At 41.2% G+C, this 16,223-nt stretch overlaps 1 protein-coding gene across 2 annotated transcripts in view; it reads left to right on the top strand.

The window, feature by feature from the left end:
• AUH (AU RNA binding methylglutaconyl-CoA hydratase) overlaps positions 1–16,223 on the top strand; it is a 192,829-nt gene that overhangs the window by 156,546 nt on the left and 20,060 nt on the right. The window lies entirely within an intron of this gene.

A 16,223-nucleotide genomic window follows, 5' to 3' on the forward strand; every position in this document is an offset into this window, starting at 1 on the left:
TTGCATCTGTTCTGCCGTTTGTCCCAGAGCAGTAACTGTTGGATCCCTTAGATCACATTCAGGGTCCACAAGTAGCCAGGTTCTGTGATACAGAACTCCACGGTGGCAGGGAGTCTCTCTCTCTTTCCCCCCTCCCTCTCTTGCTCTGTTCAGCACCAAAGCAGCCTTTTATTCTTATGAGGATGGAGATCTGGTTTACCTTCCCCTTAAGAGCCCCCTCTGAAGTCCCACCTGCGCATTGGGTGGGTCTCCTCCGGCCTCCTTGTTCATGCTCTGAGCCCTGACTTCTCTTCTGTATCCCTGTGGCCCTAGAACCTTGAAACAAGAACCTGAACTGTAGGGGTGCCTGTGTTCTACTCACTTCTGTGATTTTGATTCCCGTTGTTCATCCCTAAAATGGCCTGGAAGGTCATTGCTGTTCTTTTGGATGTCTAGTGCTATCTTTTTTTTTTTAACTTGAAACCTAACTTTCTGCATATTTGTTTACAGAGGGAACAATCGTCTGATCCAAATAGCCTAGTTCTTAGAGCTGTAGTCAACTTGTTATATATGTTTTTAATTTTTTAATTAAACTTATAAATTTTAGAAGCATGTTACCATGCTTTCTTATGCATAAGTCAGTTGTTCAGAAGTTTTATATGGTTTTTGTAACTATCTTGTTTATTATGCTTACCTGTCATTTAGTATGTATATCTTTATGTTTTTAATGTTGAAATGTAGATACTTTGGAGATTATTTTTGTTTGATATCCGATCTTTGTTACTTTGTATGCAAAAAACACAGACTATCTAGTGTGAATTACTTTGCATGTGTTAAGATTTACTCTGTGACCTAGCATATAGCTTGTTTTCGTACATGTTGCTTATATGTTGGAAAGTAACAAATAGGGTGCAGAGTTCTTTAGGTGAAACTTGTTATTTGTATTTTATCCAATCATGTATATTGGGGAGGTGGGGAGACTTTTTCTATAAAGGACCAGATGGTAAAGTCATCAGGCCTTGCAGGCCTCACGGTCTCTGTCCTGGCTGCTCATGGTGGCTGTGTCCTGGTAAGACCTAGTGTTCAGAGCAGACAGCGGTACAGATCAGGCCTCTGTCTGTGTCTAACCAGTGTTTTGTCTTCTTCATCTATTGTGTTCTGATAGGATGAATCAAAACTTCCCTTGCTTACTGTGGATTCACTCTATTCTCAGTCCATGTTTCAGAGAAATTAAATACAGTTGTGCCTCTCTTTATGTTTAGTGATTTTCCCCCCAAGAGATTTTGTCTGTGTGCCAGCTGTCTTTGCCACAGTGATGCTGTGTAACAATCGGAAAGTAAGTGGCTCGAAACAATAACCATTTATTTAGGTCCTGTGCCCATGTGTGAGTGATTTAGGCTAGGTGCCTTGGGCAGGTCTGCTCCTGCAGGGGCCTCCCACATGCCTGGTAGCTGGCCCACTTGTTTGGTGCAGGAGAGACCCCCTGGGTTAACTAGGGTGACTAAGTCTTTCCCCTCCATCCTTTATCTTCTGTCCTCCACGGGCTGACTGGTTCCAGCATGTTCTGAGTGTAGGTGGAGACCTGCAGGTGCTGGTGAATGAAGCCCCTGCTTTCTGCGCCACTGGCCAATTGTAGGTCATAGGACTGCCCCTGGCTGGGGTGGGTAGCCAACGGGGTAGGTGGGGAAGGTGTGGCATTTGAATTCAGAACCTCAAGACAGCAGCCAAAGTTCTTCTACTTTACTTCTTTTTCTTGGACACCCCTTATCAAACACTTCTTTTACATAGTTCTTTGTTTTTTGTTTGTTTGTTTTACCATTCTTGGTTTTAATCCAAAATTAATTGTGTACTTCTTTGTTTTGAAGGAGAACCTTTCAGAAAAACTTAATTTTTTAAAAAACCAGCTTTTTTTTAGCCAGCATTTTCCTTTGCCTGAAACAGGTGGTTTTTTTAAACCTGAGGTATCTCTTATGTCTAGTTATCATGACAGTGCTGCTGCTACCGCTGCTGCTAAGTCACTTCAGTCGTGTCCGACTCTGTGTGACCCCAGAGACGGCAGCCCACCAGGCTCCCCTGTCCCTGGGATTCTCCAGGCAAGAACACTGGAGTGGGTTGCCATTTCCCTCTCCAGTGCATGAAAGTGAAAAGTGAAAGTGAAGTCGCTCAGTCATGTTTGACTCCTAGCAACCCCATGGACTGCATGCAGCCTACCAGGCTCCTCCACCCATGGGATTTTCCAGGCAAGAGTACTGGAGTGGGGTGCCATTGCTTTCTCCGATCATGACAATAGTTTATTAAAAATCAAAAAAATAAAACACATGAATTTAGTTTTTAGTAAGTTAGGTTACTTAAAGGAAAATCTATGATTACTATCATAATCATTCTTGAAGAAAATCATTACTAGCAAGAATCATCCTTGAAATAATGGTTTGTGCCATTGTTTTAAGTGTTTGTCAGGTTTCTTGTAACTGAAAGACTGTGTTTTAGTGAATGTTTTATCTGTGGAAACACAGGGAGTGTGCTTACGGTCAGAGGAAGAAGACACGGTAGGCAGGAGGGGGTTAATAATACAGAGAGAATGATAATGGTATAGTGACCCCCAGTCCCTGATCTGAAGGAAATAGAGGGATTCTTTTCGACTGGAGAAGGAATACTTCTTCCTTCTAAGACCAGTGATGTCAGTGGATGAGGAAAGGGGCAGGAAATGGAGAAGTTAGGGGGTGAGGTATTGCATGTGTGTGTGTGTGTGACCAAGAGGGAGAGGAGATCCTTCGGAGCGTGCGTGTGACTAGAGAGAAGATGAGAGACACTTTCCTGTGCTGAGGTAGGGCAAGGGAGTGCCAGCTTGTGGGCCCATCTGTATGGGAACAAGAGATTTGGCTGCCTGCCAGGGCTTCTCTTGACCAGGGTTGTTCCCTGGCACTGGGGGCTGAACTCCAGGTACCACTCCATAGATTCTCATGACTTCTTGCAGAGTGTTGTACTGTCAAGCAGCAGAATCCCAAGAAGGTAAAAGGGTGGCTTAGCCCATGGTTGTGAGTTGCCAGTTTGGTGCAATGAAAGATTAAGGGAATGGTAAGATTAAGGAGAAGACGTAAAATTAAGGATCCTGACAAGAATGTGTCTGAAGGGTTCTGGCAGTGGGAAGGGTAAGTAGGCTGCAGAGAAGGCAAGAGCAGTGTGAGGAGGCTGAAGAATTGGGGAGGGCAGAGGAGGATTTAGGAGATTGAGATCCTGGTTTAAGTGAGGACTTGAGTGTCTTTATGTAAAAAGTCTGGGGAAGGCGGTTGGCAGCATGGTTCAGCTACTTATGGATGACTTTAAGGTTCCCACACTTTTTCGAGCTTTCTGTTTTGACATTCTGATCATCTGGTTTTGATCCATAGCCTTGTTGTCTTGATTTCTGTTAGGAACAGTGTTTTTCTTTGTTAAATAGTATCCTATGTTTATTTACTTAGCTTCTAACTTCTTGTGCATATACTACCTTTTTTTGCAAGTATTTTGCCTTTAGCTTCTTGTCTCACTTCTTGTCTTACTTCTTTTATGGTGCTATTTCCAATTCATTTGTTAGTTCTGTATTAATGTTAATTTTGTTCCCCAGTATTTTTCTAAACTCTGCAACCTCACTTTTCATTGCTAGTCTCTTAATTTATCAGCACTGTTTTGTCTTATGCATTGATTTCATGTCTTCTCTAAATTATCTAAACTTGCCCTCAGTCCTTGCGCTGAGCTTCCTTACAGACTGTGTTGTTAGCCTGTTGTGTGCTTTTGCTGTCTTCTGAAGGTGCCTTGTTTGCTCAGCTTTGAGCAGTGAGGATGCTGGTGTATTTTTCTGTTGTTAGAATGCCATGTCTTTCTCATCACCACGTGGTTTTTTTTGTTTTGTTTTGTTTTTAGTTTCTTAAATATGATTTAGAAAGAATTTTGAATTTATCCAAAAATATACAGATAAAAATACAATTACAAATACATCCACATACCTTTTCTTTATCACTTTTTTTTTGGTTTTGTTTTTTATCCTCTCTATCAGGATTGTTGTTCTGTTACACAGTGAGTGAACTGCGGGTTCAGGGCTACGTATGGCTTGTTTTTCCTGTCTTCTCAGAGAATGAGAGGAGAGGATGAGGGGAGGCAGGCGTCACCCACCAGGGCTGGAGGCAGTCTATTAATGCAGCGTTATAAGAGTCCTTTCCCAGGCTCTCTCCACCGGGGCCGTGTCCCATGAGACACACCCTCTGTTCCCTAGGGACGGGGCCTTGGAATCTTAGGACAGCAGGTCCCTGGTGTGTGTGGGCTCTGCTCTTGTCCCCATCCCCTCCCACCAGACCCTGTGTGTATTCTGTTTCCAGGTTGAGATAGAAAGGATGGGGAGACCACACATGGGCACATGGGTATGATTGGGGAGCGTGGCTGGGGGTCCAGGGTGACTCCTGAGATGGCATGGAGTGAGAGGGTTGTAGGTGGAGCAACTGCCAGGTTTGCAGACTGACTCCTGCCTTACCAGCCCTGACGCAGGGCCTCTGGTACCCTTTCTAGTAGAGGGAGATAGTCCTACTCCATAAGGAGGCTGGAAGGTTTGAATGAGGTGATACTTGTAAGCAGCGTTCGCTCCTCTCAGCAGATACAGATATGTGCTCAGTTGGCCAGTCGTGTCTGACTCTTTCTGACCCCATGGACTGTCGCCCGCCAGGCTCCTCTGTTCATGGAATTTTCCAGGCAAGAATACTGGAGCAGGTTGTCATTTCCTACTTCGGGAGACATCTTCCCAATCAGGGATCGAACCCATATTTCTTAAACCTCCTACACTGGTATACAAGTACAGGCATATCCCTCTTCTTGAAAGTCCCATTTATGTCGCTTTTTTAGGAAAGACCTACATTAGTACCTGTTTTTCCTAACCAAAAGGAATCTGAAGAGAGTTTTCACTTTTATGAAAAAGAGACAGAAACTAGGAAGAGTTCGGGTTTGTTTTTGCAGTAGCCATTACAGAGGCAGTGCCTCCCTGTGCACGGCAGTGGCACCACCAAGCTCACCCTCAGCACCTCCGCATCAAGCTGCTAGAGCTTTGAACTGTGTCTGTGAGCATCTGTCTGTGCTTGAGCTCGATTGATTTTATGTGTCTGTTAGCAAGATGTGTCCGAAGGTAACCGCTTCTTTGCTTTATGAAGCCATTTTGGCTGCAGAAGGTCTCGAAGGAACACCCTACTTCCAGAGAGCTGGTAAAGCTGCACTCAGTGGCTCGTAGTTGGCTCACTGGTGTGCTTTTCCGTGCTCAGTTATCCTGATCTCTATGATCTTTTCTTTATTTTTACTTTTGCCTTTCTTTTTATTAAATCCTTACTATTGGAGGTAATTAGTGGTGAGATGAGCCTGATAATTTCTGCCTTCTTTCTCCAGTTTTCTTATCAGATAAAAACCAGAATGGCAACCTCTCCATCTTGTAGGACAACCTAATGAAAAAAGGGGCCCTGTCTCTCAGGGTTTTAAATTTTTTTCTTGGGGGTGCCTTCACAGTGCTTTTTTTTTTCCCCAAACAGGAAAGGGTTTGTGCAGTATTGACACAAAGTTTTGTCCATTTACCATCTTTACTCTACATGGCTTCTCTGTTATTTGTTCAAAGTCCCACTGTGCTGTGGCCATACTTGAAATCCGTTGTGTGCATGACCTGGCCTCTGCTTTTTCATGACTGTGCCACTTCTCTCTCGTTGCTCTTTCCTTCCCCTCTTCTCATTCCCTCCCTCATTGAGTTTTCAACTAATTTTTATTGCTTTTTAAAGAGAGTAGAGGAATTAGCTCTACACTAGCCAAATATCTTCCCTAGGAAAATCTGCAGTGTACATTAATTTGTCCTCAGTGCCTGTTATGTTTCCAGTGTGTATAGAGGTTTTTCATTTAAAATACTGACAGAATGGCTTAATTTTAACATTTGTATCTCAAACTCAGTTTTTCACAGGATCGCCATCGTCAGTCCATTGTTGAATAAGACATATTATTGGGTGGTTGTGACAGAACTTTCGTTGTTCTTGCTGAGAAAGCAGCAGGTAATCCCTATTTTGTGTGAAAGTTCCTTCAAATGTTCTCCTGGAACAGGGAGAGGGCAGGGGTTGCCTCTGGAACCTCCCATGTGTGGGTGTGTAATCAGGACGTGGCAGAAGGAGTAAAGAGCAGCAACCAGCCTGTCTCATCCTGGTCATTTGCTCATATACTCAACCGTGCATGTTGGTTGTAAAATGTGGGTAAGAGGGAAGGAGAGTCAGCCTTTAGAAAAGTAAAATTCATATATATTTTACATCTAATAACCACTTAATGTAGTTTGAAATATAAAACAATATATAAAAAACATGTTTATTAAAACTGCAGCTGAGGTTTCTGTTCATTTATGAAAACGCTGAGTAACTATGAGCAGAATGAGTAACCAAGAAGTCTACAGGTGGCCATTGTGTGTTGGGGGTAGTTTATCTCCCCATTTCAGAGAGAGATTTTAGTTGTTTTATAGCATATGATTGTTTTATTTTGTTTAGGGTATAGGCAGAAGATTATTTTTGTACAGGCTTTCTGTTTTCCTTGTGACATGACTTCAGAGTTATGAAAAATTGACTAGATGTTGGATGTATTTTATAAAAATAATTTGTTTCCAGTAAGTTAGAGTTGCTTCATCTTGCTTGGATATGCTCTGAATAATGGATGGTTTATCCTGCTTTCTTAATATGAAACAGTTGCTGACTAGTTCTCTAAATAATAAAATCACAAAACACTCTCCGACATAAATCACAGCAGGATCCTCTATGATCCACCTCCCAGAATACTGGAAATAAAAGCAAAAATAAACAAATGGGATCTAATTAAAAAAAGCTTCTGCACAACAAAGGAAACTATAAGCAAGGTGAAAAGACAGCCTCCGGAATGGGAGAAAATAATAACAAATGAAGCAACTGACAAACAACTAATCTCAAAAATATACAAGCAACTTATGCAGCTCAATTCCAGAAAAATAAATGACCCAATCAAAAAATGGGCCAAATAACTAAATAGACATTTCTCCAAAGAAGACATACAGATGGCTAACAAACACATGAAAAGATGCTCAACATCTCTCATTATCAGAGAAATGCAAATCAAAACCACAATGAGGTACCATTTCACGCCAGTCAGAATGGCTGTGATCCAAAAGTCTACAAGCAATAAATGCTGGGGAGGGTGTGGAGAAAAGGGAACCCTCTTACACTGTTGGTGGGAATGCAAACTAGTACAGCCAGTAGGGAGAACAATGTGGAGATTCCTTAAAAAACTACAAATAGAACTGTCTTATGACCCAGCAATCCCACTGCTGGGCATACACACCAAGGAAACCAGAATCAAAAGAGACACATGTACCCCAGTGTTCATCGCAGCACTGTTTATAATAGCCAGGACATGGAAGCAACCTAGATGTCCATCAGCAGACGAATGGATAAGAAAGCTGTGGTACATATACACAATGGAGTATTACTCAGCCATTAAAAAGAATGCATTTGAATCAGTTCTAATGAGGTGGATGAAACTGGAGCTGATTATACAGAGTGAAGTAAGCCAGAAAGAAAAACACCAATACAGTATACTAACGCATATATATGGAATTTAGAAAGATGGTAATGATAACCCTATATGCGAGACAGCAAAAGAGACACAGATGTATAGAACGGACTTTTGGACTCTGTGGGAGAGGGTGGGATGATTTGGGAGAATGGCATTGAAACATGTATACTATCATGTAAGAAACGAATCGCCAGTCTAGGTTCGATACAGGATGCTTGGGGCTGGTGCACTGGGATGACCCAGAGAGATGATATGGGGAGGGAGGTGGGAGGGGGGTTCAGGATTGGGAACTCATGTACACCTATGGCGGATTCATGTCAATGTATGGCAAAACCAATACAGTATTGTAAAGTAAAAATAAATAAAATGGAAAAAAAAGAAAAAAATAATAAAATCTTCTACTCATTACACAAAATGTTTTGTGGTTCTCCCTATGAGAAATAATACTAATTAGCTCATCTTTATAGTTTTGCCTACTTGAAATATCATTTGTTTTAATTTATTTTGCTTATTATGGTGTTTTTCTGTTCACAGTTAAAAAAATTTTAAAAGTGGGCTATTCAACACAGGAGGTCTGGGTAAGGAGGCATGGCCCCACTGGCCCAGGCACCTTCATCTCAGGGTTTGTGCCTTGCGGTCAGCTCCACATCTTTTATGCTTCTGACCTTTTCCTTTAACATTAACCACCCACCCCCACCCCCACCCCCCCAAAAAAAAAAACCACGGGGTAAAGTAGAGGCAGGCCAGTATCAAGATCTTGAGCAGAGAGTGAGGAGGAAGAGCTGCCACCAGAATGGAAGGATGGCAGAAGTGTGCACGTGCCTTCCATTTTGTGGGCCTTGCACTGTAATTCATTCTCTCCAGCACCATTTCCCAGTGGGAATTTACCACTTTGTGGTGCTTTTGATTTGAAACTTCCTGCCGTTGTTCACTGCCTTTGATACTAGACCCAGTAGGTTAATTTTTCCTTCTGTTCCAGATATCCAGTTATATTGTTATGCTAACTAGTAGGTTGGTGCAAAAGTAATTGTGGTTTTCATTGTTGAATTTTGCTATTTGATATTGGAATATATTCTTAAATGTGGTTATGTTATATATCATTTTAATGCACATTTCTCACTTTATTTTTTTTTTTTTTTGCTAATGACATTACTTGCTGTGTATTTTATAGTTCTCTTAGACTATGAAAGTGATGTTGCCCCTAACCATCTGGCGCCAGTGGTAAGGAACCCGCCTATGCAGGAGACATAAGAGATGTGGTTTCGATCCCTGGGTCAGGAAGATTCCCTAGAGGAGAACATGGCAGCCCACTCCAGTATTCTTGCCTGGAGAATCCCATGGACGGAGGAACCTGGCAGACTACAGTCCATAGTGTTGCAAAGAGTCAGACACGACTGAAGTGATTTAGTGTGCCTTTGTGTGTGTAAACACACACATATAAGAAAATGATATTAAACAAAAAGCAAATTCAAGCAGTTTCCTTATTTGAGGTCAAAATCAGCTGTAAAACAGCAGAGACAACTCATCACATCAACAACACATTTGGCCCAGGAACTGCTAATGAACATACAGTGCAGTGTTAGTTCAAGAAGTTTTGCAGAGAAGGCAAGACCCTTGGAGATGAGGAGCATAGTCGCCAGCCGTCAGAAGTTCACAGCAGCTGAGACCATCATCGAAGCTGATCCTCTTATAACTACTTAAGAAGTTAACTAAGAGCTCAACGTCGGTCATTCTACATTTGAATCAAATTGGAAACATAAAAAACCTCGATAGGCGGATGCCTTGTGAACTGACCGCAAATTTTAAAAAAGCTGTCATTTTGAAGTGTCATCATCCCTTATTTTATACAACAGCAATGAACCATTTCTCGATCAGATTGTGACATGCTATGAAAAGTGAATTTTTTACAACAACCGGTGAAGACCAGCTCTGGTTGGACCAAGAAGAAGCTCCAAAACACTCTCCAAAGTGAAACTTGTACCAAATAAAGGTCAAGGTCACAGTTTGGTGGTCTGCTATCCATCTGCTTCTCTACAGCTTTCTGACTCCTGGTGAAATCGTTACATATGAGAAGTATACTCAGCAAATCGATGAAATGCACCGAAAATTGCAACTCCTGCAACCAGCATTGGTCAACAGAAAGGGCTCAATTCTTCTCCATGACAGAGTCCAACCATATGTCACACAACCAGTGCTTCAAAAGTTGAACAAATTGGCCTACGAAGTTTTGAAGTTTGGGAAATCTTATTCATCTGCCACATTCACTTGACTTCTCGCCAACTTGACTACCACTTCTTCAAGCATCTCAATAACTTTTTGCAGGCAAACTGCTCCTACAACCAGCAAGAGGCAGAAAATGCTTTCCAAGAGTTCGTCAAATCCTGAAGCATGAATTTTTTGCTATGGGAATAAACTTATTTCTCATTGGCAAAAATATGTTGATTGTAATGGTTCCTATTTTGATTAATAAGGATATATTTGAGCCTAGTTATCATGATTTATCTGGAAAAGGAAATGGCAACCCACTTCAGTATTCTTGCCTAGAAAATTCCATGGACAGAGGACCCTGGTAGGCTACAGTCCATGGGGTCGCAAAGAGTTGGACACAACTGAGCGACTTCTCTTTATCATGATTTAAAATTCATGGTCTGAAACTGAAATTCTGTTTGCCTCACCATAATAACTCCTACCAGGGCCTTGCCCTAATGAAGAATAACTATTTCAGGAGCTGTGCATCTGGTCTTTTCTAGGGGGAAGTAGCTTGCCATTAGGAAATCAAGTGGGCTGCAGAATCAGACATACCTAATTCACTCACAGCCACTGGTGTACCTAGTGGGCATGAGCTGGTCACTTTACTTCTCTGAGCCTCTGATTTCCTTATTTCCTCATTGCCAAATAAGGATAGTAATAGTAGTGGCCTCAGGATTCTTGCAAAAAACATAAAAAGTAATTTGTTAAATTGCATAATATGTAGTAAATTATTAATAATGATGCAGCTTTGCCAGAATTTTCAAATATTTATCATGTGACCTGCTTTTGATAAGAAAAATTAAAAGTATTCAGATCTTCATGTTCACTCCATTGTTTAGTCATTTAGTCAAATATTTATACATATTGTTTCTTTAATCATTTGTACTTGTTTGGAAGTTTTGTATAATCCAGAGAGAAATCATTTGGACATTGAGAATCTTAAACCATTTCTTAGATCCCCTCTCCCATTTAATGAAAATATTAGGGTCCAGTTTTTATGATATACAATCAGTGTGTCCAAGCTTTTTGCTGATCAGTTAAATTGGTGCATTCTATAGAAAGGCTAGATATGTGGGTGTCATTTTCTCTGCTGCTTGTAGTTGGCAAAGACTGTATTTGTAATGGGATGAGCTTTCCAAAGGAACATCTTTCATTTTGTACTTTCCCTACTTTTCCCCCCTCTATTATTTTTTTCAAGATAATGGTTAACATGTTCTGTTCATGTCCTCCTTAATTTTGAAATAAATGAAAGGTGGTTTTAAAGTTTTGGGAAACAGTCAGAATGTGCTCTGGTAAAACTTGTTTTTAGTTAAAGGAAAGATGGGGAGAAGAAAAGATGACCTTTACAGCATGTGTTGCTTAATCAGTCTTAGACCTTGTGGTAAGCAGCCTCTAAATGTTCATGCTGTGTGCAGTTTCTCTGTTCGTGAAGCCTGGGGCTATAAACTCTGTTCTGTCTAATAGAATATGGCAGAAGAGATGGGAAATCTCCTCTTGGGTAGGTTATTAGACATCTGTGGATTCCATCTTGTGCATTTTCTCTCTTGAATTACTCAAGAGTCACCTGCCTTGTGAAGAAACAGCCCTGTGGAGTGACTTACGTAGAGGGGACCAAGGGACTCTGCCAGCAACTATGTGAGTGAGCCTGGGAGCAGAGGACTGTGGCCTCAGAGGTACCCAGAGCCAGTCCTGGCCCATAGAGTATATATCTGTTATTTCAAGCCACTGAGTTTTGAGATGATTTGCAGTGCACATGAAATAACTGATACAGTCCTTATTTAATCATTAGAAATGATGAAACTTGTTTTTTCTCAAATGCGGACTACCTGGTTTATGCTTTACTGTATTCACCATCCATTTGGGTTAGGGAATGTTAACTGCTCAATTGGTTTGTTTTCAGTGTTTTAAAAAATATCAAGCTGCTAAATTTTATTTATTTCATATTACATGATTTACGCAGTGAGGTAGACGTGAAACATTGTATTTTTAGTAAATATCACTGTATTAAAGAAAACTAATCAATAATTTTCTCTAAGGCTGTCATGTATACATAATGTGTATATGTTGTTGTTCAGTTGCTAAGTTGTGTCCAACACTTTGTGACCCCCATGTATGAGATTGCAAGAGATAGTTTGATTGGTCTGATTTAAGTCATTTGCCTACCCGTTAGCTGTGCTGGGGTGGGAGAGAGGTATCCACAAAGGAAGACTCCAGTAACCACTTAGTGCTGCCAGGGAACCTAAGTTCAGAGCCTGCACAGCTACAAAGAGTGGTAGAGGAGCATGTTGTGCCGGTAGTGGACATCGGGTGGCTCAAAATGGACAAATCATTTTAAAAAGTAAGATACTTTGTTTCATGGAAGGCAGGAGAAGAAAGGGACAACAGAGGATAAGATGGTTGGACAGCATCACCGACTCAATGGACATGAGTTTGAGTTAAGCTCTGGGAGATGGTAAAGGACAGGGAAACCTGGCATGCTGCAGTCCATGGCATCGCAAAGAGTTGGACCCAACTGAGCCACTGAACACCAGCTTTGTTTCATGCAGTATATAGCAATTATATTCTTCAGAAGTTAAAAAAAGATAGTTACGCTTTAGATATTTGTTGGGAAAAGTGTTTGCAAACACTTAAAAGTATTGTTTTGTTCTTAACCTGTCTCTCTAACAGAAAATTGGATATTAGTCAAGAAAACTTTCTGTAATATTAATGAAGGCCTTATCACAAAGGTTTTAATTTGTTGCCAGGAAGCTTAATTTGCTCTTGAAGAAAAATGTTTGATGTCCAGTTTTTCTTTCTGTGCCCCAGGTCTCAGAAAGTTTTAAAGTTTGTCCTAAGTACTCCTTTAGTGTAAGCCAAGCAGAGCTCAAACTGATATATTTTAGATAGTTTCTGCTGGGATTTAGCCAGACTGTCAGGTTTTCCTTCACATGTATTCCTGTCTTATTTGTTCCTATATGTAAGTGTGTGTGTGTGTCTGTGTGTCTGTTGGTTTGTCTTATGTTTTCTCATTATTTTAAAACATGCTAAAAAATAGTAAAAAATCCCAGGAAATATGAAGTATTACAACACTCTAAACATTGGTCACAAATTGAAAAACAGTGGTTTTTATGCTTTTTGTATGATTGTGACATGATCTATTATGAGACCAGTAAACATGTCATGTTAGTTCACATAAAACACTTCCATTGTAGAAGTGAGAGGAAGTCTGTTTTGTAAACATCTAGCCAAGATTTGTCAAGAAAACTCTTGCCTAAAGCCCTCTGACAGAGTTTCAGAGTAATCAGTTGCAACAGACATTTTAATCCAAAGTTAACATTAAAAAAATATATAATAATTTTACTTATTTTTTTTTGCTCTGCTGGATCTTCGTTTCTGTGTAGACTTTTCTCTAGTTGTGGCAAGTGGAGGCTACTCTCTAGTTTCAGTGCATGGGCTTCCCATTGCTGTGGCTTCTCTTGTTGCAAAGCACAGGCTCTAGGATGTGTGGGCTTCTATAGTTCCAGCACGTGCGCTCAGTAATTGCAGCTCCCCAGTTCTAGAGCACAAGCTCAGTAGTTGTGGCACATAGGCTAAGTTGCTCCACAGCATGTGAGATCCTCCTGGATCAAGGATCAAATCTGTGTCTTCTGCATATTGGCAGGTGTATTCTTTACCACTGAGCCACCAGGGAACCCCCAATGTTAACATTTTATTGCAATGTTTCCTTTACAATTCAAGGAAAATACAACCTTAAGTGGAGCTTTCTGTTTATAAGAGGGGATTTAGAAATAATCAAAAGGTGACACTTACTTCTTAATAGTCAGCAGTCACTTCTGATTATATCAACAAAATGCCCTTAACGCAGCATCTAGATAACTTTTAGCTTAACATAATTCAACAATGCCCTTTATTAGCATGACTTCTTTCTTCATGAAATCGTAAGATGGAAATATAAACACTAAAAGGTTTATATTTTAGTGAAACAAAAACAGAAAAACTTGAAATTTTCTACCTTATACATATTGCTAAGACATAATTTATAATACAAAACCATAAATTATATTCAGTTATTTACATCAGTTCAGTTCAGTTCAGTTGCTCAGTCGTGTCTGACTCTTTGCAACCCCATGGACTGTAACACGCCAGACTTCCCTGTCCATCACCAACTCCTGGCTACATATTACATTATAATTAATAATGAAATATCAAATAAAAAGCTCCCTTTAAATTATTTAAATATATGTTCAGTTCAGTTCAGTCGCTCAGTCGTGTCCGACTCTTTGCGACCCCATGAATCGCAGCACACCGGGCCTCTCTGTTCATCACCATCTCCCGGAGTTCACTCAGACTCATGTCCATCGAGTCCGTGATGCCATCCAGCCATCTCATCCTCGGTCGTCCCCTTCTCCTCCTGCCCCCAATCCCTCCCAGCATCAGAGTCTTTTCCAATGAGTCAACTCTTCGCATGAGGTGGCCAAAGTACTGGAGCTTCAGCTTTAGCATCATTCCTTCCAAAGAAATCCCAGGGTTGATCTCCTTCAGAATGGACTGGTTGGACCTCCTTGCAGTCCAAGGGACTCTCAAGAGTCTTCTCCAACACCACAGTTCAAAAGCATCAATTCTTTGGTGCTCAGCCTTCCCCACAGTCCAACTCTCTCATCCATACATGACCACAGGAAAAACCATAGCCTTGACTAGCTGGACCGTAGTCGGCAAAGTAATGTCTCTGCTTTTGAATATACTATCTAGGTTGGTCGTAACTTTTCTTCCAAGGAGTAAGCGTCTTTTAATTTCATGGCTGCAGTCACCATCTGCAGTGATTTTGGAGCCCCCCAAAATAAAGTCTGACACTGTTTCCACTGTTTCCCCATCTATTTCCCATGAAGTGATGGGACCAGAGGCCATGATCTTAGTTTTCTGAATGTTGAGCTTTAAGCCAACTTTTTCGCTCTCCTCTTTCACTTTTCACCAAGAGGCTTTTTAACTCCTCTTCACTTTCTGCCATAAGGGTGGTGTCATCTGCATATCTGAGGTTACTGATATTTTTCCCGGCAGTCTTGATTCCAGCTTGTGTTTCTTCCGGCCCAGCATTTCTCATGATGTACTCTGCATAGAAGTTAAATAAGCAGGGTGACAATATACAGCCTTGACATACTCCTTTTCCTGTTTGGAACGAGTCTGTTGTTCCATGTCCAGTTCTAACTGTTGCTTCCTGACCTGCATACAGATTTCTCAAGAGGCAGGTTAGGTGGTCTGGTATTCCCATCTCCTTCAGAATTTTCCACAGTTTATTGTGATCCAAGGGTTTACCAGGTGGTGCAGTGATAAATGATGGGCCAGCATCATCAGTAATCACTCCATTCTGAATCTAGATTTCCTGCATCTCACTCTGCGACATCCTAACCTTTCAGATAGGGACCTCATTGAATCATCAAGTCTGTGGGCAATTTCACTGTCAGCCAAGTCCTTCCTCTCTTTACCCAACTTAGGTTTCATGGTCCTTTGTGATATGACAACTTACAAATGACCTTAACTGCCTTTGCACCAACCTCATAGAGGAACTGTAAGAATTAAATGAGCTAATTAAATATGTGTGAAGTGCTTAGGATAGTTGACATGGTATTATTGCAGAGTCCGCTCAATACATGTCAACCATTGCTATTGCCTAGCACCTCGTCTCTTCTTAACATTTGTCTAGTGCAGTTCTAGCTTATCTGCCTGCTCAGTTTTTGCCCCCAAATGGCTGGGGGTTAGTAGAAGAAACCATGCTCACCATCTCACAACCACAAATCTCAAATGTGTAGTTAATTTTGGCGAGAAGTCGTGCCATTACTTTCCTAGTGTGTTTGCTTTCTGCTCTCTAAAATGTATTTTCAGGTTTCTTTCCTTAATTCATCTACAGTTACAGACAGTTTTGGTAAAAATAACAAGAACCTACATGTCAGGAAGCTTAAACAATAAGAAAATACCGGGTAAAATCGTAAGAAGTCACAATAGGGAAGTCTCAGGATTGGTCAGTGCAGCAGCTTAGTGACATCTCTCGGCTATACAGTCTTTAGTTTGAAGATTCTGCTCTTGCTGGCTTCCATCACTGTTGCAAGGTGGCTGTCACTGCGCCAGGTGTCACATGTCAACATGGAAGCACCCTTGGAGAAGGCCTGTTTATTCCTGGGTGTCTTTATTTCAGTGAGGGAAGACTTTCCTAGAAGGCCCCTGCAAACTTGACTCCCATGGAAGAAGGCGAGGGCAGTGGTAGGGGTGGGTGTCCAGCTGAGCATCACCTTCCTCCTGCGTTTCTGCTATTCACTCATTTCAGTGGGCACTTCTCAGGGTTTTGCTCACTCCTCCTCAGCTCCTTTCTATCTAAACAGTCTCCCTAGGTGATCATATCCAGGCCCCTGACCTTGAATGCCATCTGTATGATAGTGATTATTAATAAA

The sequence above is a fragment of the Oryx dammah genome, unplaced genomic scaffold (genome assembly GCF_014754425.2).
Source record: "Oryx dammah isolate SB20612 unplaced genomic scaffold, SCBI_Odam_1.1 HiC_scaffold_1, whole genome shotgun sequence".
NCBI lineage: Eukaryota > Metazoa > Chordata > Mammalia > Artiodactyla > Bovidae > Oryx > Oryx dammah.